A 22,789-nucleotide genomic window follows, 5' to 3' on the forward strand; every position below is an offset into this window, starting at 1 on the left:
TTCAGTGGGGGAAGATGTGGTTGGTTACCTTTAATGCATCCAAAACCAAACTCCTATCCTTACATCATCAACGCTCTGATCCCCATCTGGCATCAATTGTGATGGATGGCTCTCGTCTGTGTGAGGCCCCGTGTTTTGACAAGCTTCTAGGTTTGACCTTTACTCCTGATCTGAAATGAAACACGTACATCAAGTCTGTTGCCAAGGTCGCTGGAAAGATGGTGGGATCCTTCTACCGCTCCAGAAGATATCTCACTACTGATGCAATTCTCTATCTATATAAAAGCCAAGTACGTCCAAGGATGGAATACTGTTGCCACATCTGGGCAGGAGCTGCTAAAAACAGCCTATCCTGCCTTGACAGAGTACAATATAGACTTCGTGGCTTAGTTGGGGATGCCCTTTTCTCTACCCTGCAACCTCTCTTCCACAGTAGAGACGTTGCGAGCCTATCCTTGTTTTATCGTTATTTCCATGGCAGGTGCTCCTCTGAACTCCAATCTCTGCCCCCCCCTCGCCAATCTTTCACGAAAAACACCCGTCTAGCTGAATCCACTGTGAAAAATTTCCCCCACTCTTTATCTGTGCCTAAATCAAAACGCGGATTCCATGAACAAAGTTTCTTTCTTAGAACTGCACGCATGTGGAACTCTGATCCGTCTACCTGCTTCCCACCGGACTACAACTTGGATGTCTTCAAGTCCAATGTTAACAAATTCCTAATGAACCGCCCCCTTAAGTAAAGACTTCATCAAATCTCCACACTAACGTAATGTACTTGCAATAACCCTTATCCCTGAGTGGCTTCCGGGCCTTGATAAGTGGTGATCACTGTGTAAAAAAACTGTTAGTTTTAGAAATCCGATGTTTCTGTTTTTGTCTGAGGTCAGTAAAACTTTATTTGTTTAAAAAGAAAATTCCTCCCCAAGAAAGCGTTTGCACCGTATATAACATTAGTCATCCAGGAGCAAAGTACGTTTGCATTTATTCAATTCGCATGTTATGCAATGATATGTTTGTTCAAGAATCGTAATGAGATCCATCCAGATTGGAAATGATTTAGCTAAAAAGTCCAAAATGACAGAAAGAAAAATAGACAAAACAGTAAAAAAAAAATAAAAAAAAATGGCTAGACGGAGGAACTCGAACAGACGAGAGAAAAAATAATGCCATCGTCGCAGGATAAATATTTGCCTAAAGAATGGCGGCGGTACAACACCTTCTTCCTAGAAGAAATCCGCTTTTGGCAAAATATTTTGTTTAACAATATCAGCAAATATGTTTACTTTCTGCCGATATTGTGTCTATTATAATGATTTATGTACGTGTTTGCAGACGATTGGTTCATGTGTGTGTGTGCGTGTGTGTGTGTGTAAACTGGCGCTGTTGCGTATTTGGATGCTAATCAAGTGAGGGGTTGTCGGGCGCGTTGGAGCGAATTAGCGCGTGGCCCGTGCACAGTCTGTGGCAACGTTTGTATTGTAAAAACAGTAACTCGGCCATTTTAAGACACTTCTCTGTGTATTACGCCTATTATATCCTTATTTCTGCACACATGTACAATACAATAAAACCGGGGGGGGCGGGGTTTCGAATCTCACCTTCTTCAGTCACACAAGAACATAGTTAACTGGTCAAGAATGGAGAGAAAAAATTACTGCCCTTTTGTTAATTTTAGCTAACTCAACGTTTTAGAGGTAAAAGATATTTATGTATCTTGTATAGAGAGCAAATGTTATTAGGTTTGTGCAAAAACAATATCGTTTTCTCACATATGTTAATTTTATATATGATTTCTCAATTAATTCATCAATATATATAGCCATGTTATATATCATTTTGAAGCGGGTTTCGCTCTATCGAATCGTGTTATTTGTTATCGTTCTGGATCTCTTCATTCATTTTTTTGTCGGCATTTCAACAGCATGGACAAAATTCAAATCCGCCCGATTTTCTTGTTCCAGTTTAAACTAGGCAGAAAATGCGGTGATACAATGATGCGTTTGGCCCAGGAACCACTAACGAACGTATGGCACAACGCAATGGTGACGAGAGCCTCGAAAATAAAGATGGTCGCGGCCGGCAGACTGCGATTTATAATGAACATTTGAAAGCCTTAATTGAAGCTGATCCTCGCAAAAGCCACAGGAGAAGTTACTGTCGAGGTCGATTAATAGAGTTTATTATGGAAGGAGTTATAATCTTATGAAGTTGAACGTTAAAAAAAACAACATTATTATTGCACCAATCTAATTCTTCAATGAAACGGTTCCTTGGTTTCTAAAATAGTACCAGGAGCAGGGAAATGAATTTGAAGTGTATTAGACAAACAGGCGTAAAAAATAAGCTACTCACTTTTCTCAGTTCGTCTGGATTATCTTTTCCTTTTTTTTTCTTTTTACTTGTTTTGTTCCGAGTGGCAATAGGATACGCTAAAATCAATTGCTCTCTTGGATGTCTGCAAAATCACGTTGGGGTCACCAGTTAAGTTAGTTTAGATGCAATGATGATAATAGTGGGTCGCCATTTACAACTCGTATTGTGTTTTAATTATAATCGTTGGTTTTGGTGTACCCAAAGACATAGTCAGTCTATATCTCATCCAAATCAGAAATTTGGCAACACCAATCAAAAGCTTGAAAAATAAACAATGGACAGAGGAAAATATTCTTCACTTATTTACTTACTCAAGTCTTGAGAAATAAAGATCGTTAAACGGGGACTCAAATATAAATGTATCTGAGGAAAAAGTGTTAGATCCAATTAGTGACCAACATGATTTCTGAGAACTAACTGACCTAAATTAAAAAAAAAAATCATAACTTGCTTCCGTTTGTATTACCGTATATTTCGGCGTATAAGTCGACCATCAGATAAGACGAGGTACAAAATTTGAACAAATTTTAATAAATTTATCATATATTATTTGTATAAGACTACTGCTAAGGCACGAAACCATGTTTGTTTAACTTAGGCTACAGATTGCAACACCTGATATCTTATGAAATATTGTTTTTTTAAAGATGTTTTTTTTTTAATTTTAAGGGTCGATTATTCGATCCACTGTTCTCTTTTTGTATGTTATTCTACTAGCGTTTCGGCCTATGTAACTTCCGGCCTTCTTTAGGTGTATCTTGTTGAACTCGGGAATCTTTCTGTCGAACTTGTAAATCTGCACGGAATTTCAGACGGAATACTTTATTTAAACCACGCAAGAGTCCATGGCGTAACGAATAACGTACTGCATAAAGTCAATTCTAAGTGACACTCTTCTGGAGATTAGAAGGTCCAATCCTCAATGCGAGCTGTACTAAGAATACAATTGCCAAAGACTGAAAACTTTAATCCGATCATGGCTGACGGAATGAGCAGCATACTCCGTAGATTAAAGGGTTACGTTCGAAGTTCCGTGCAGGTGGCCGAGTTCGGTGAAATACATCTGAAGAAGGTCAGATTAAATCGACCGAAACGTTTTGAAAATAACACTCAACATGAGAACAGTAATTCGAATAATGAAAATAATACAATTATCAATCCTCATCTAAAACGTCATAAGTATTGCTTCCGTTTTCCATTACGATATAAAATATCAAACTAACGGATAATCAAAACCGTTAGAAACGATAATACAACGAATGAATGAAATGACAGAAGACATAGTAAGAAAAAGAAATGAACAAATAATAATTATATCAAGGTAATTAACAGAAGACAGTATGATGCAGAGGTGTATCGGATAGACATAAACTGAATCAAATTAAGATATATTTAATGGGATTCTTACTTGCGTCAGGAAGTTCCGTATATGATATTTCGGAAACAGTTTCCTTCATCAGATGTGTGTTAAACTTTAATGTTCATAGGGAGGCGGTTGTCAACGAGAAATTGTCATTGGAAATTGAAATTTATTTGGAAGCTATTTTTTAATTAAGTTAATAATTCTAATAATAATAATAATAATAATAATAATAATAATAATAATAATAATACCACTAAAAGTAGGAGCACTAGAAACAATATTGAAAAACTTTGAAAAAAGAATGAAAGATATTGGAATCAGAAGGATAATTGAGAATATACAACGATATAATAATAAGGAAAACGGCTGAAATGTTAAGTAAAACCCTTGGATGTAGAGACCAACACATATGAGCTACAGACATAAGCCGGACTGCAGAGGTAAAACAAAAAAGGGACATTAGATGGAATCATGAAAACTGAAACTGTATAATCTTAAGTTAACACCCCTACGCCCCTGCTTCCGCCTCCGGATTTTGTGTATGTGTGTCACGATGAACTTACACCACACCAAATAAGTGAGAAGGGTCAAGGAGGATGGAATAACTGAGAAATGAAAGCACTAGCCAGACCTTAGCTGGCTGAGTGCAAAGAGGACTACGACATTGGGGAGGCTTATTTCCATCCAAATTTTAGTGAAGACCAATGGTCGCTTCCAACAAGAAATCAATGGTAAGCGACTTTTGCGATAGCGCAAATTCAACTGCAAAGAGTTAAAGATTACTGGAAGTAGGGGAGACCCGTTGTCACTCAGACTCCAGAGAACACCACAAGTTGTTCTCACAGAGAAATCTTTGATGATGGCCCATGTGACTACTCCTAACGTGTAAATAATAATAATGGAACGAAATGGGCGAAGTAAAACAGAAAGTAGAAAATATATTACGTTGTTGAAAATATGTATATTTTTTAATTTTGTATTTTAGTTTTTTAGTTTGTCTAAAAAAACGTTGCAGAGTTCTTTTTTCACAGACGAAATAGCCATGTTTATAGTCACCGCGAAAAGCATCTGCTTTTGGTAACAAAGAAGGAAAGGAATGTCTCTTGAAAAGCGAGTTTAGCACGAATTAGCTTTCAGCAAAACCTTTCACTGCTTCACTCAGCAATTTCAAATTATTACCGTTTCTATTTTCTACTCCAAATATAGTAGCAGTTATTTTTTCTTTTTTTCTTTTTTATAGGAGACGTGTTTCGACTTAATAAAACCTAAAAACGAGAATTAAAAAAATCCCAAAAACGAAATGTCCTTAAAAATATATATACGAATAAAAGTGAAGCTAGTTAATCATCTGAGATTATTTCCGGTGCAATGCTAAGAAAGTGGAAAAAAGGCAATTCTCCGCATGTCAACGGAAGAATAAGGGGGTTGAAGACATTGATGGACGGTCGTTTTAGTTCGTTGCAGATAGGCCAAGACGATGATGATGCTGATCATAAAAAAGAATAATAAATGAGAATCCAAAGGCAAAGACGATTTCGTGGGAAAAACTCTGTTTAGAAGAATACGAGTGTCTGAACTTTGAAAATGCAAAGAAATGGTACAGACGGAACCAGAGACAGTGTTGGAGAAGGATAACTCCAGATGTACAAACAGATAAATTCATTCAAGCAAGGGAACTGGACGTGATAATAGTTAATAATAAGATAAAATGCCGAATCGAACAGTTCGCCGTTCCAGCAGTTTATAGTGTGAAGATCAAGAAAGGAGACACAAATAAAATATGTTGAAGTTGCTTAAAAAAAATTAACTAAAAGTAATACGGAACTAGGAAGAAACTTGCTATAATAATAATTGTAGGGACACTAGGCACAACCTCGAAAAACTGGGGGGAAATTATACGGAATTGAAATCAAAAGAAAAGATTGAGACTATACAACGTACGATAATAATGTAAATGGCCGAAATCTTAATGGAAATCCTCAAGTGCGGAAACCGAGCTCCATGAATAACTAACCCATGTAAACTGAAGTAGGAATAGAGTATTGGTAGGTTTTTCAGACTAATAACAATTGAAAAAATGCGAGCTTTTCATAACAGTAAACTTTATTTCTTTTAAACTATGAACGATTTACACACTAGTCATCAAGTTAAGCCTCCTTACAATAAATGGCCGTTTATGACGACTTTACATCAAGCGACTAAAAGTAATTATCACCATTTTAATATTAAAACACAAAAACAGGCACGACTGCATGGAAAAGGCAGTTTACTTAAAAGTATACGAACATCTACATTTCAAAAATGCAGAAAAGTTATAAAATTAATATAATTTCATGTTCACCCGTCTTGTATACTTTCTTACTAATTCACTTTAGACCTATTCCCCTGTTCCTGATACAGTTACATTACCGATGTTAAACAACGTCGAACCTGTTGAGTGCCAGGTGGGTGACATTTGGGAATACCAGGCGCTGTATGTAGAACATCAACTCCCTTGCAAGAATTGCAAAAACGTAACGTCGTCATCTCCTCTAACCGGAATATACATGTGATTGGAGGCAGCTTATGAATATATATATATATATATATATATATATATATATATATATATATATATATATATATATATATATATATTCCCTTGACACTGTCTCTTTTGGAGGAAGCCGGTTCCACCCTCTTAGGGTGAATGGCGCTGGTGGTTCCTGTGTTTAACACTTGCCTTTTTATATGAAATATACAGATATTTGAGTGTTCAACTAAACTTCCCCTATACCTTTCATTTATATAATACCATCAAGGATTTTCTCCTTTTTTTAAACTAGCAGAACGACTTGATGTTAACCGGGATTGAATAAGGATCAGACAAATATTCCATTCTCCTATACTCTTAGTCTCATTAAAATCGATTATTCTCACATGCATCCCTGGACTGAATTAATCCATAATACACTGTAGTCTACATTGCACTGTAAAAAGCCTACTATTGATTTGACAAAATTATGTTCATATAATCCCTTGAATTAAAGTGTAAAATTCCGAAGTCATAGTTAAATTGTGTTCTAAACGTAAATATTCATTTCGAACGAGTCCATATCTTACCAAAGCACCTACTATTGATTTTATACAATTTTGTTTACATAGTGGCTTAAATAAAAGTTTAAAATAAAAATGTAAAGTATCATGGTTTAATAGTGCTCTAACCAGAAACATTCGTTTCAAACGAACCCCTGTCTGATTAAAGGACATACTCCTGATTTTACACACTGGTTTTTTCTATTTGTGCGGTGATAAAACTTATCGAATGCAATTGTGATGTTATGCTGTATAACATGTTCATTTTGGTCAAAATCGGACGTCCTTCTTTAATCGGATTATTCGGTTATCGATCTTCGATACTTTCAGAGATATTTCGATACAAAACCTAGCTAAGAACACTCTCAGACACATCAAGTACATTTTTGTGAAATTTCAAAAATATCTTAAATCAAACTTCTATCTTTATATTATCAACGCTCTGATCCTAGTCTGACATCAATTGAAATGATTGGCTCTCGTCTTGGGGGAGGTCCATGTTTTGACAAGCTTCTGCATCTGACCTTTACTCCTGATCTTAAATGGAACACGTACATCAAATCCGTTGCCAAGGTCGCTGGGAAAATGGTGAGATAATTCTACCGCTCCAGTAGATATCTCACTGTTGATGCAATTCTCTACCTGTATAAGTGCCAAGTACGCCCAAGGATGGAGTATTCTTGCCACATCTTGACAGGAACTAGAAGCAGCTTATCCTGCCTTGACAGAGTTAAAAATAGACTTCGCAGTCTAGAGAGGGATGCCTTATTCTCCTCTCTGCAACTTCTTTCACACAGAAGAGACGTTACGAGCCTGTCTCTGTTGTATCGTTATTTGTATGACAAGTGCTTGTCTGAGATCCAATCTATGAACCTTCTGCCAAACTTTCACGAAAACACTCGTCTATCTGAAACTACTATCAGTAATTTCCTTCACTCTCTATCTGTGCCTAGACCTAAACGTAGATTCCATGAACAAGACTTCTTTCTTAGAACTGCACACCTGTGGAACTCTCTTTCGTTTCTCTACTTTCCAGCTATCAGCAATATGATCGTCTTCAAGTCGAATGTAAACAAGTTCTTGATGAAGTAATCCAATTTACCAAATTTCCACTACTACTGATTACAACGATATTGCCCCATTGATCACCGTTCACTCATTAACCCTTATCCTCGAGTTGGCTTCGGGCCATGATAAGGTGTGTTCTATTTGTAAAAAAAAGGCCATAGGGAACTAACTTCCTAACACAAACACACACGCAAACAAAGAGATGATGTATTACCCTATTAATGTGACGCACTATTTACATCCATGAGTGCACACATATAAATTCCAGTAAACGTATGGCTGTACACATATAAAGCTAAGTTGTTTGGTTCGCTGCCATTGATATGAAAAATTCACTCTTCTATTTTACGAGGAGCATTCCAAAATTAGTACTTCCAATTTTTTTTTTATTTCGCCCCAATGGATACGCGGGGATTGCAAATTGCATTGTTATGATAACTGTACTTATGCACTCATGACATGAAAGTTTCATCTCACTGTTGCAGATATTGACGGTGTGAGATTCTAAGAAAGCAACGTTTGTCATACACGTGCGTCAGAAGCAGAGGTGAATCATTGAATTTTTGGCAAAAGTGCGTTGAAGATTATGGTGACTATGTAGTAAATAAATTGTGGAGCACAAAATGTTGCTCGTTTTAATGTCATCAGAAAATAACTAATATTGATATTTCCTGTAAAACTAATTTTCATTAATTTATTATTCGTTTTTATTTTAGTTTATTTGTTTATTTATTTTTTTGTAATTTAATTATTACGTTAATTCTATTTGTGTATGTTTTTTACACAAGTATACTTTGGTTAGCATTTGTTGTGACAAAGTTTACACACACACACACACACACACACACACACACATATATATATATATATATATATATATATATATTAGAATTTGAGAGATTGTCTAATTATTTCCACAACCAAACAACGTCGAAGCATACAAGAGGCATGACAGCCAACAAACTGAGCAGTTGATAGAGTGCTTGACTCGCATGCAAGAGGCTCGGGTTTCGAATCCCAGGTTTGGATATGTCAAACTGATGAGCCCAAATGAGAGCGAAACTCGAGTCTTGGACTTCTGGTTTGTTGGCTGCCATGGCTCTTGTAGGATGTGATTGGCTGTGGAAATTATATATATATATATATATATATATATATATAATCATCCGTATACAGTACTGTTTCACTGTATCGCAACTCATCAGTGCGGTGAGACAAGAAACTACCTCAAGCCAGGATTGAAACTCGGCCGCCTAGACGCTTCTAACCGCTACGCTATTCAGCTGCTGTTATGACGGCCATGTGAATTAACGATGTTCAAACATTGCCCAAACGCCTAAGCTCAATTTGTTTACACAAGGAGCATGAAAATTTTAATTTACTTTCAGATTACAGATTGTATAATACTGTAAAATTAAAGTTGATATGAATATTAGTATCATTAAGACAATATCAATCAAATAAAGTAGCTTAATATACGAGAGAGAGAGAGAGAGAGAGAGAGAGAGAAAGAGAGAGAGAGAGAGAGAGAGCAATATTTTGAGTAAAAATTTGGAATTTAATACAGTAAATTAAAATAAAATTATGACAAATTGATTATTCGACAGGGAACACAAAAAACTAAAGTTATTTCCTTAATCATTTGATTTTCTATAAATGGAACACATCATCAGAGGAAATGCTTTAGCAAAATAATGTTAAAAGAGTGCCAAAAGATTTGTTATTTAGCACGTCGTTTTCACTTCCCCATTTTCTCTCCTTGATTCGGTCGTTCAACTGTTCATTTGTTCTTTAACATTAACCTTTTTCGACATTAGAAAATTATGTCATTCTTTGACATCCGAAAGCAGGTCATTATTATTGTTCCTACATTGCTCTTGCATTCAAATTATTACTTTTTATTTATTTGTTTTAAGTCTGCATATTTACCTATTTAACCCTATTGGCTGGCTACTGTAGAGTTCTGATCTGTCACATTTTGTTTAAATTAGAATAAGGATACAAGTCATATCTTGATTTTAATCCTAGTAAGAAGACGTAAAAAGAAAAGTATATACATATATATATATATATATATATTTATATACTTCGTTTAGTCACATAAATTAATATACGAAAGTATAAATTTATGCGTAAACTTTAAGTATTTACTTCAACAGTGCTCAATACGTATGTATAGCTAGGTAGTAAGTTATAAAATATATATGGCGATTAAGCTACACAAAATATTCCGCGTTTCATCCACGCTGTAGAGTATGCCTTCATGAAAAATTTGCTATCCTTTACTTTAAAGAACCCCAACATCTATTTAACTGTATTAGAGAAATAGCGAACAACTGTGTTCACAGGATAAAATTTACTCTAGAATAGAGATAAAAATAACTTTAAAACTAAAAATAACAAAAAAATAAATGAATGAATAAACATGCACATACATTAACTATCACACACACACACATATATATATAAACACACACATATATATACACACACATATGTATACACATATATACACACGCACACATTATATATATATATATATATATATATATATATATATATATATATATAACAAGCATATGTAAAAAAAAAAATTTTAATTAAATTTTTTTAAAAATTAACCTAGATTTAAAATAGGTCAGCTCACTAGATATCTACGATCCTCGCTAAAACAGCACGCACAAAGGAACGGGTCAACCGGGGGTCAACTGGGCCTTTGTCCTGTAAGTTCCTGCTCATTGGCTGATTAGGAAGGGTTACGTGGAAACTAGAAAGCTGATTGGCTAACTAAAAACTCAATAGAAGGTGTGTATATAAAAACGCGAGACAACCAGAAAATTCACACATAAGCCTGAGGAATCCTAGCGTGGATGAAACGCGAAATATTCTGTGTAGCTTAATCGCCATATATATTTTATAACTTACTATATATATATATATATATATATATATATATATATATATATATATATAAAATCACGTTTACAAATTGAATAATTCCGTAAACTTAAAACGAAAATTGATATTAATATTAATATTATAGGAAATCCTAACTAGATGAAAACCTCAAAATTTAAGGTAGAGCATTTCTTATTTTCCAGGCCGATAGGGGCAAACGGAATTTTTGTGAGGTCAAAAATAACTTTTTCAGTTAGAATCTTTTCAAGTGAAAAAATCTTATTCCTTTATTTATTGCGGACTATTATTCTCGTGTTTTAGTTGTTATTTCCCGACGTTTCAGCCAACTATTCCCTTGGCCTTCCTCAGGTGATAACCGCGGCAGGATAAGAACTCCGAATCTCCTAACTCATTCTCAGCAATTACTGCCTACCAGAATATTAAGACGCCATCTTCGCATTTGGAATTTACTCATATTTATCAGACAGCCAATTGGATTTACTCTCAGACTATTTTGTTTAAATCTTCCACATCTGACTAATCAACATTTTCTTTGGATTGTACCACATTTTGTCACTTTTTCTTCATCGAGCCTGGACTTCAATGAAATATCCTTTTAATCTACGCATTTTTATATTGTTAACAACTTTTATACAAATATGCATTCTTTCATAATTTGTAGTTTCAATTTATGTGCTAACTAGCAAAACTTGCATATGAATATTGTTTTGCTAACTACTTTCCTGTGAGGATAAGTGTCATTCTTCGAAACTTCATGGAATAAAGAAAATTTTAAGTTTTCAACTTATATTTCTTGTGGAATAATACATTGTTGAAAATTCTAAATTAATTATTTATATATAGAGAGAGAATATATACGCATATATATATATGTATATAAATATATATTAAATACATATATATTATATATATGTATATATATATTATTATAATATATAATATATATATATATATATATTCTTTCGTAGAACTGCATGCCTGTGGAACTCTGTTCCGTCTGTCTGCTTCCCACCGGACTACAACTTGGATGTCTTCAAGTCCAACGTTAACAAATTCCATATGAACCGCCCCCTTAAGTAAACACTTCATCAAATCTCCACACTAACGTAATGTACTTGCAATAACCCTTATCCCTGAGTGGCTTCCGGGCCTTGATAAGTGGTGATCACTGTGTAAATATATATATATATATATATTGAGAAAATAAAAAAAGGGAGACAGACATATAAATAGACAGAATAGAAAGAAAGACAAAGTATATTCTTTTGGCTGATTATTATTATTACAATTATCATTATAATTATTGTTATAATTATTATTATAATTATTATTATAATTATTATTATTATTAATCTAATGTGTGGTTTTCTTAATTCCCAGTCGACTCTCAGTCCAAACGGAAGCTGTTACTAGTTAGATAAAATAATATTTAGACAGCCATTTCAAATGTGCACTGTCTATCAAAAAGTACATTTCGAAGGATGTGTGTTAATTTTTATGATGACAATACATTTTTCGTATTTCGCCAATTCTTGGTTTTCGAAGTTCCTCACATAAATATTGGTTTGAGGATATTCTGGTTATTTTAATGGTTCGTATGACGCCAGGAATGAGCGTTAGACAACCTTATTTATTTTAGATACGGCTACGCCTTTCTATCGTCAGTCAGAAGTCTCTTTGGTACGCATTGAACATCTCTATACGCGTCTCTGACTATAAGTCCTTTGGTCTGTCATGTTTTAGTCAAAATATTCGTCCTCTTTCCATGTGGGTTGTCGGAAACGTACCTTTGGTTGTAAACCCTGACTTCCCCTAGAAGAAAACGCTACGTACGAGGGGTGTTCCAACAGTAATGCCTTCTATTTTTATTCCGCTCGAATTCATCAGAAGAGATTGCAAATTATTTTGTGATGATGGCTGAACTTATACATTCCTGAACTGAAAGTTTCATCTCTATGTTGCTGATATTGACGGTGCGAGACTCTAAAAAAGCAACCATAGTTAGGGACGTACATGTGTGTCATTGAATTCCTGGCAAGAATTCATTTAGAATTGTAGTGACTATGTAGAAAAATAAATTCTGGAGTGCAAAAGATCGCTCGTTTTAATGATACCACTCCTGTCTTTGTAGCCCTTCAAAAAAAATTGGGGTTACTTTTGGGAAGACCTTTGTGTAACCTCCATCCAAAAGAACGTATAATGTTTGTTTTTAAAATGTCCTCAAAATTAAACGATTGAAAATGCATGACTTAGCATTATACAATTTGAGGGGCCGGCTCAGTTGTGTTTAAAATTGGTTTCTCAAATTTTTCTAGAGTCTGCTACTTACAAGCGAGATCCATAGTTAAAATGGAACTGACAGAATACGAACATGTCACAACCAGGTCGTTAGTTCACATTGGTGTCCACATTGGAGATTTCGCATCTGTCCGCCCTTATTATAATTATCGTGGAAATTCCACGGAGTGAGAAATATATTTAATGAACAGATATTTTTATAGACAGCGCATTTTTGACAGAAAATAATGACACGCAGGAATTCCGTAGTGGAATGGGAACAAAAATGGATGGTTACATTCAATGCTGCCAAGACTAAACTTGTTTCCTTCAATAATTACAAGAAACCTTCCCTATCACCAATAGCAATGACCAATGGATCTTTATCTGAAAGTACATCCTTTAAACTCCTCGGCCTAACGTTAGGACCGCTGCGAAGAAGGTGGGTTCTCTCTACCGTGCTAGAAAGCTGTTAACGCCCGAAAGTATCCTATACCTCTATAAGGCCACCATTCGCCCATATATGGAGTATTGTTGTCATATTTGGGCGGGTGCATCTGCCACTAGTCTCTCGCTCCTAGACAAGGTTCAAAAGAGAGTCGCCAATCTGATAGGCCCTCAACTGCCATCTAAATTTCAACCTCTGTCCCATCGACGAAATGTTGCATCCCTTTGCCTATTCTACAAATGCTTTAACGGTGAATGCTCTGACGAACTGCAAGCACTTGTACCCCCTCGACGTAAATACCCCCGACAAACCCGACAACCCCGACAAGCAGCAAAATACCACCCCTTCACGGTAGAGATCCCTAGATGTAAGAGAGCCTTTTACTCCAGTAGTTTCTTCCCCAAAACCGCTAGACTTTGAAATTCCCTTCCGGGTCCCTGCTTCCCCAAATGTACTGACATGCAGAAGTTCAAATGTAACGTAAACCGACATCTTCCTTCCCAACTCCCTACACAGTACCCCTGATGCTTATGTCCCTGATAGTATCCCCTACAACAAAGTAGCAATGCGCCTTGTTTGGGGTGAAAATGCAATATATATATATATATATATATATATATATATATATATATATATGTGTGTGTGTGTGTGTGTGTGTGTGTATACATATATATATATAATTTTATTAATATTTCTGTGAAACTAGTTTCCATTGTAATTTAAATAAGAACACACCCAAATAGGAGTGCTTTAATATAGTAGAGAAAACTATTAATTTCATTTAGAACAAAAAGTTACAATTAAAGTTTAGGCTGATTATTAATTCCGTTTTATTTGGTTGGGTTAAATCATACTACAGGTGATATTATTTCTATAGTATAAGAGTTGAGGCAAGGACGACAACAACAACAACACATACAGATAATCTTAATTTTGTCGAATATTTCTATTAAGAGTAAACATTATTAAAAAGTTTGAGGAAGACTTAATATGGAATATAACACACATGTACATGGCAAAGGCAAAAATTTCAGTGGATGAATTAAGGGAAATAGATAAATATTTGGAGTATGTAGAGGAATTGTTTGGACGAAATGGGTACAGTCATATGACATGATTTTCCGGGGCGGTACTGACAAAAATAGTGCGATAATGAAATTAGCCAATGTGCATTTCGGTCTTATTTACCAAATCTTATTTTTCACAATTTGATGGAATATTCTAGTATCAACTCCCTGTGACGAGGAAGACCTGATATTTTCATTGCAAACTTTGCTTTCGTATAAGGTGTATCGCCCGAAGAGGTTTCTAGTTACGGATAACTAGCTTGCCGAAACATGCTTATGACTGTGTAGCAACATATTACTGCGCATATAAAAATAAAAAAGAGTATAGGTAGATAGATAGATGTGTGTTTATGTGTATATATATATGTGTGTGTGTGTGTGTGTGTGTGTGTGTGTGTGTGTGTGTGTGTGTGTGTAGACAGCTATCCTAAAGTGAAATTAATTCTATCTACAGTTTGTTGCCATTTCGTTATTATTAGTAGTAATAATAGTAGCAGTAGTATTTTGTATATGTAAAACTTTTAATTTCTAACTTCCTATTTAATTATAATCTACGTGTACTGGCTTATTGTGATATTTTTCACATGATTATTAGTTGGCGTCCGCTTTATTTGCGCTGATGATAACGGTTTCCTAGTTATGTTGTGTGTTGATACTTTTAGTTATTGGATATAGTCTAGTGATAATTATATCCAATTTTAAATCTTTGGAAGATTTTCTTCCTGCGTAGTATTTTTGTTATTTCATGAGCAAATATTGTGTCTAGATAAATTATCCTTTTTGTTAAGCTTCTTTTTTTTTGTCTAATGATGAATATGCAGTTTTCTCTTCATTTTACAAATTTCTTATTTAAATTATTACTATTTCTTACGATTATATTATTTTTATTATTAATTTCATTCTGTTTATTTATCACGCTTTTTATTTTGTTATTATTTTACTATCCTGCACACATTTAGTATTTTGTTACTGAGTGTTTGGATTATCATTCCTAATTTTTCATAGCAAGTGCAGGATATTTTTAAGTTATATTTTATCTCAAATTCTGCGTAAGCGATTACTTATGGGAAAGTGTTTTTCGATAAAATCAGCAATTTCTTAGTTCAAGTTTAGATTATAGGATGGAGTGAACCAAATAATGTTTCTCTTTATTTTATTTTAATTCACGTTATAATTATTAGTCGCCTGCTGCTTATATTTAATCTTTTCAAGGATATGGTCTACAGGTATCTGCTGTCTTTGCTTTAATCGTCTTACGTTTTTGCTTGCTCCTTACATTAAGTAGCTCCATACCTTGTCTTAAGCGATTTTCATAAAAAACAAGAACCAACGAAACTTATGTACGCCAATTTGATCGAAATACTAAATGGACAATTCGAAAAATTAAAACAGTAAATAAATAAAATAATCTCTCATCAAACAAAATACTCTTGGTTATTTAATAAAGTGAGGGAGTCCAGACAGCGCCCCTAAAAGAGGAACATTCCGACCATTTAAAAATTACCTGGGCAGTCTTATTGGCATTCCCCGATCAGAACGACTCAGGTAGTAAGCAATAAACTTACTCTATCCGAAAGACGGGAGATAAGACCTCAGAGGATGGACTACCTTGAACAATCCAGAACGAATGCCTTCGTCACCGAAATGACCCAGTTTCTGACGAACTATTTGTCGAAATCGAAATCCCGACTGGCATAAGTGCCAAGTGAATTACGCGAATAATTTCTCCAATAACGTGAATAATGTAACACTATTCATAGTCTCTGTATACGTCCATTATTCCAGAAATAAGTATATCAACTTACACCATAATATAATAATAAAAAATAAGTATAACAAACTGTTATGTAAAGCCGCATTTATTATTTTTAAACGTTCCCACGAACTAGTAAACGCATGCGCAATGACATTTACTGTTTCTTAGTTTGAAGTCATTGATTATTACCTAAAACAGAACCGGCTTTTCTGGAGGAAAAGTAGTTTTGCATCTGGAACACATTTCAGCGCGAGAAATATCCTTTCGCCATTGCGCATCCTTTCGCCATTTATCACTCCCCGTTTCTCGTACAAATGTGCGCAAATACGCACGCATAACATCGACACGTACTCATACATACTTTACGTTTGCATAACATCGACACATACTCATACATACTTTACGTTTACATAACATCGACACGTACTCATACATACTTTACGTTTACATAACATCGACACATACTCATACATACTTTACGTTTACATAACATCGACACGTACTCATACATACTTTACGTTTACATAACATCGACACGTACTCATACATACTTTACGTTTACATAACATCGACACGTACTCATACATACTTTACGTTTACATACCCACTTTCCCATAAATCGAATGTTAGTGCCAGTCTGTAAATTCTACTCAGAAGGAAGACTTTATTTATTTATTTTTTTTCCTATTTTTTTTTTATTTCCAATAATTAAGCTTACCCGACCTCAGAAAGAAACAACTGTTTTATTCTTTGTTTCCGCTCTTTCTTCCGTTTTATTTTGTGAGACAAATCCAGAATAAACAATGTGTTCTACTTTGCTCGGAACCAAAAGTAAAAGTCCGGAAACACCGTGTCTGCATCCGATAAACGTTTGAGATTGGCGATGAGCTATTTACTCTTTGTAAAAGTCTAAGAAAGCGAGAAAAAAAAGGGTTGATCAGTGCAGACTGTTTTCTTACGTTTGAACACATTTGTAAACGATCATCACACAAACATTTGTAAACGAGCGGACACTAAAACTGCTGAACATCTGTGATGAAAAATATCGTTTTTGTAAAAAAGGAAAATCTGCTTTCAATGTTTGCAGAAAATATTTTCAGGAAAAAATATTCAGTCAACCCTATTATTTAATTCTTAGCTGAGAGATATAGAAGTCGCTCCAGACAAGAAATGAAGCCATATCATTTCAGAGTATATTAGTGACATTAGTAGCCCCAAACGAAATCGAATCAGGCACATCGATCCCACAATTCGCACCTGGAACTATCATATGTTACTCCTCATCGACACATCAAAATTTGCAGTTTGCTTATATTTTTTTGATTCATATGCCATTTCGGTTTTTTGAAGGAAATCGCCGCCAGATAAGACATGAAGCTATTTTCTGTACAAAGTAAAAGAATAGAAGATAGTCGTCGCAAAGACAGGATTTACCTATTAAACTTAGATTTGAAAAGACCAAGGTAGGAGAAAAACAGTCCACAGGAAGAAAGTTCCACAAGACTATAGTTCTTCGTAAGAAGCTACCGAAATAGGAAGTTGGGTTATATAAAAAAAAATTCCCCTTGTGAAGACTACTCGACCAACGAGTCAAATGGACTGGAACAAATGAAGCAGGGAATAGCCCAAACAATTCTGAAGAATCCAGGCTACAATAGTATGTGTAGAAAGAAGAAAGAAATCGCTTGAGTCAAAGTATGAAACCACTTGATGTAAGGAGCTAACAAGAATAAAAGATGATTATCACAAAGACACAAGATGAAAAGATCAAGGATGTAGGTAGAAGAAGCTACTGGAATAAGAAGTTGTATTACAATGAGGTATTAAAGCAGTGAATTGATGGAGACTAATAGACCAACGTCAAACGAACTGGAACAAATGAAGCAAGGAATAGATCAGGCATATCATAAGAACACAGACCATAATATTATTTATAGAAAAGACTAAGATTAGCAATATCACGTCTGTGAGAGACAAGAAGAGAGATTAAGGATAATCAAATTGCATGTCTGATGGCCATCTTCCTTAAAAAGAACCCTGAGTTGGTCTTCGTCTATCTTGATTGGTCTTCCGGAACTAGGAGCGTCATTGAGGTCAAAATTACTGTGTTTGAATCTGGTAAAGCAATCTCGAACAGTTCTCTCAGCTATAACATTTTCTCCATATACGGCTTTTTGACCTTGATTAAAAGCGAAAAGAAGAAGGTGTCGAAAATGCGTTTTTTTATCTACTTGACAATCCATTTGACGGCTTTGAAAAACGATAAAAAATTATATGAGCAAAAAACGATGACCATTATCTTGTAGAACAGAATACATGCTTTCTAATTATATATGACACTTTACCAAATATCAGAAAATGTTTTAGAACAAAAAAAAATGTTATGAAACGACAGGGTCTTATGCAGCAACCTGATAGAATAGTACAGACAGAGATTATAGAAACCACCGACTGTTTTCTCGAAATCAAGAATTATTTTATCTCAGACTTGGGAATCTGTATGTAATTTCAAAAGTTACCCTTTATGCATGGAAATAGGTTGGTCTCGTTCTGGTAGCCATAACCTAGTAGAAGTCTTAACTAATTTGTAATTGTACTCATAGTATCGCCCATATTGAGGATTGAACCTTCAACCAACAGAAGAGTGTCTCTTAGAATATTTATATTAAGCACATTTAAGGGCATGTGCTAATAACTAGGGCTGTAACAACAGCATATTATTTTCATTATTTTGACTCTCGAATATATATCCGACACAGGTAGACATAGTTAACCCCGAGAACCACATCACTTTATATAAAAGTGTATACGATATCGGCAGATACACACACAAGAGTCAAAACAATGAAAAGAATATGCTGTTGTCCTAGCTCTACTAATACACAAAGTGTCAAAGATCATGTAAAATATTCCGAAACATAATGCGAAACATTTGTTATGAAATTTAGAAAACTTACATTTTAGGTAAAGTATAATATCGAATGGAAATTTTATTTGTTGAAATAAAAATCATTTATCGAGAAAAAAAAACAGGTCAAAGTAAAAGTGCATATTTTATACTTTTTCTCATCAAACTGCTGTAAAGATACCCGAAACATACGTTGAGCTATGTTAGTAAAACACACACGATGACGACCGTTTTAAAATGCTCATCTTTCTGAGAAAGGAATCTTGCTTGCAACCCGATGTTGACATCTGGTCTGAACTAATAAAAACAAAAAAACTTAGCCGCAAATTTTCTGCGTTTGACAACTGACGTTTGTCATCCTGTCAACCACTGATGCAGTTGTCTCTTGTTTGTTGGTTTGTTTAACTTTCGTCTCTGTCCGTTCGTGTTTTTTTTTTTTTTTTTTTTTTTTTTTGTAAGATGTACCAGTCCCATTCCGTTGTATTTAATGCAAAATCCAGAAATTTTGATAAAAATGTTTTTTACTCAAAGTTCTTACGTCCTGCACTGTTTACCAAAACCCCGGCCGCTGTCGCATCGCCGTATAGTTTCGTCCTTGTGTTTGTTTTACAAGAATGTGCTCTGATGGACCACTGCACTTGTACCTCCTACACTAACCTAAACACCCCCAACTTATCCGAATAGCAAAAACTCATCTCCTCATTGTAGAGATCACTAGATGCTGGAAGATATACTCTAATATTTTTTTTCCACAGACCACTTGCTTTTAGAATTTCCTCCCTACTTCCTGTTTCCTAGACCGGACTGAAATTAATATATTTAAATGTAATGTGAACAAAGATCTTGCTACCCAACGCCCCATCCAGATTTCTCTCTATGAATCCAACTTCTATCGCAGAAGGACTTAGATTTCATTTAGCATGAATATTTATTTAAAATCAAGATGTATTCATTGGGTTTTTTTTTTATTATTCCATTTTCAGCCCAAACAAGTCACAGTGCCATTTTGATGTAGGGGGCTGCTATTGGGAGCATAAGTTGCAGGGATTCTATGTAGGGAGTTCCTCAACAAGATGTCTGTTCACATTACACTTGAACTTCTGCATGTCAGTGCAGTTGGGAAAGCAGTAACCCGGAAGAGCGTTCCAAAGTCTGGTAGTTCTGGCGAAGAAAGTATTACAGTAGAAGACCTACTTTCATCTCGGGATCTCTACTTTGTAGGAGGGGAATTTTGTTGCTTGTCAGGTTTGTCGGGGGTATTTACCCCGAGGGGGTACAAAGGCTTGTAGAACAGGTAGAGGGATGCAAGATTTCATCGATGGGAGAGAGGCTGAAGCATAGATGACAGTTCAGGGCCTGTCCAGGGGCGAGAGACTAATAGCCGATGCACCAGCCCAAACCTGACAACAATACTCTATACATGGGCGAATGGTGGCCTTATAGAGGTACAGAATACTTTCAAGCGTAACTAGCACGGTAGAGAGAGCCCACCTTCCTCGCAGCGGATCTGACAATGCTCTTAGTGTATCTGTTTCAACTTATATTCATTGTGAAGGTTAAGCCGAGGAGTTTGAAAAAATACTTTCTTGTAATTATTGAAGGAAACACGCTTAGTCTTGGCAGCATTGAATGTGACTATCCATTTTGTCGCCATTCTACTACAGATTAGCGGTCGTTTCCAAGTGTTTCTGCCATTTCCTTAGATATGTGTTCATTTGTTTTCCCCTTGTGCCTGTTATAGTGTGGTGTCATCAGCAAATATGTCCATCTCAGAGACAGTTTTATCAGTGTGGTCATTTATGAATATTAGGAATAATAAAGGTCCAAGGATAGATCCTGAGGTACACCCGCATTTATATCATATTATTTACATGTACGACCGTCGAGGACAACCTGGATTCTTCTCTTATTTAAGAAACTTTTAATTATGTTAAGTATTCGTCCAGTGATACCGTATGATCTGATTTTCCTGAGAATACCATCGTGCTAAACCCTGTCAAAAGCCTTAGATATATCTAGGTTTACCGCTCTACCCTCCCCTGCTTCGTCCAGTGTGTGGTATATACGTTCAGAGATTATAGTTAGGATATCTGCTGTCGAGCAGGCTTGCCTAAATCCATATTGTAGGTCGGTCAGAAGTTTATCAGCTGTAAGGTGATGGACTAGAGCTTGATTAATTATGGACTCAAATATTTTGGTAGAAAGTGGGAGGAGGCTAATGGGGCGATGATTTAATTGGTCAGTTCTTTTGCCAAAATTCTTGTAAACTGGTACCACAGAAGCAGTTTTCCAGCAGTCAGTAAAGCAAGGTTCGTTAAGGCATTTGTTTTAAAGCTTGGAGAGGACTGGAGCAACATCAGTGGAGCATTTTTTGATAGCACAACAAGGATGAGATCGAGTCCACATGCTTTTGAGATGTCTAAGTTTTTATGATATCATGTACATGAGAAGGGGTGATTTTCAGATCAGCTAGTGTGGGGTCTGTCCGCAAAGGAAAGTCAGGGAGGAAGTAGTTTGCTGAGTCCAGTGTGGAGTTTTAAGCAAACTGACTGGCAAGCATGTTAGCCTTCTCGGTTGCTGTGCAAACAACCTCATGATTGTTGGATAGTGGGAGAATTGTTGATTGCCCATTATTTATTACACTGTTGTAGATTTTCCAGAAATCACGGCTTCTTAATTTCTGTGCTTCAATGCGTTTTCTAGTGATTTTGGTATATACTTTCTTAGCTGTCGCTATTTCTTTCTTACAATTACTTCTAGGTTCTATAAACTTTTGCTTATTTGTACTGGACTTATGTTGGTTAAATCTGCGGTATGCATGCTGCATTTAAGCACTGGCAGCTGCACAAGTATAAGTAAAACGTTGATGAGAGTGGGGTTTGCTATAGAATTTCTGCGTGGGAACATGTGCTTAAATTGCCGTTTGGAACCATTCAGTATTCTTATTTGCGCACTGTTCAGCGAGAAGAGAAAATATATTTCCCCATGGGGCATCTCATATGAGATCCCTGATGGCTTCCCAGTATATATGTAAAATTACTAAATAGTTACACATAACTAGCAAGGAGACCCGGCGTTGCACGTGATTAAACGAAGATCTGCGACTGTTGTCATCTTGAATGTCATTTTCACAACATTTCGGTCGATATATATATATATATATATATATATATATATATATATTGACTGAAACCTTGTGAAAATGACATTCAAAATGACAACAGTCGCAGATCTTCGTTTAATTTCTGACCTTCTGTACGTTTAAATAAATAAATAAATATATAGGTTGAGTCACGGGAAACGGACTTTTTTGGAACGCTCCTTGCTCTCCTTGCGTAAGGGATAGGGAGTGAGGAAGGTAGTCTTTATGTGCATTACAACATTTTTGTTGAAATATCCGCAGTTTTGTTTTCCTTAAAAACATCTGTTCCCCGTGACTCATCCTCTTTCTCTCCCTCCGTCTGTCTGTCTGTATGTCTCTTTCTCTCTCTCTCTCTCTCTCTCTCTCTATCTATCTATCTATCTATCTATC

General features: G+C 35.4%; 1 protein-coding gene across 1 annotated transcript in view; it reads left to right on the forward strand.

The window, feature by feature from the left end:
- LOC145270887 (A disintegrin and metalloproteinase with thrombospondin motifs 16-like) overlaps positions 1–22,789 on the forward strand; it is a 353,446-nt gene that overhangs the window by 185,534 nt on the left and 145,123 nt on the right. The window lies entirely within an intron of this gene.

This window comes from Euprymna scolopes, chromosome 4 (assembly GCF_053919585.1).
Source record: "Euprymna scolopes isolate OS-2025 chromosome 4, ASM5391958v1, whole genome shotgun sequence".
NCBI lineage: Eukaryota > Metazoa > Mollusca > Cephalopoda > Sepiida > Sepiolidae > Euprymna > Euprymna scolopes.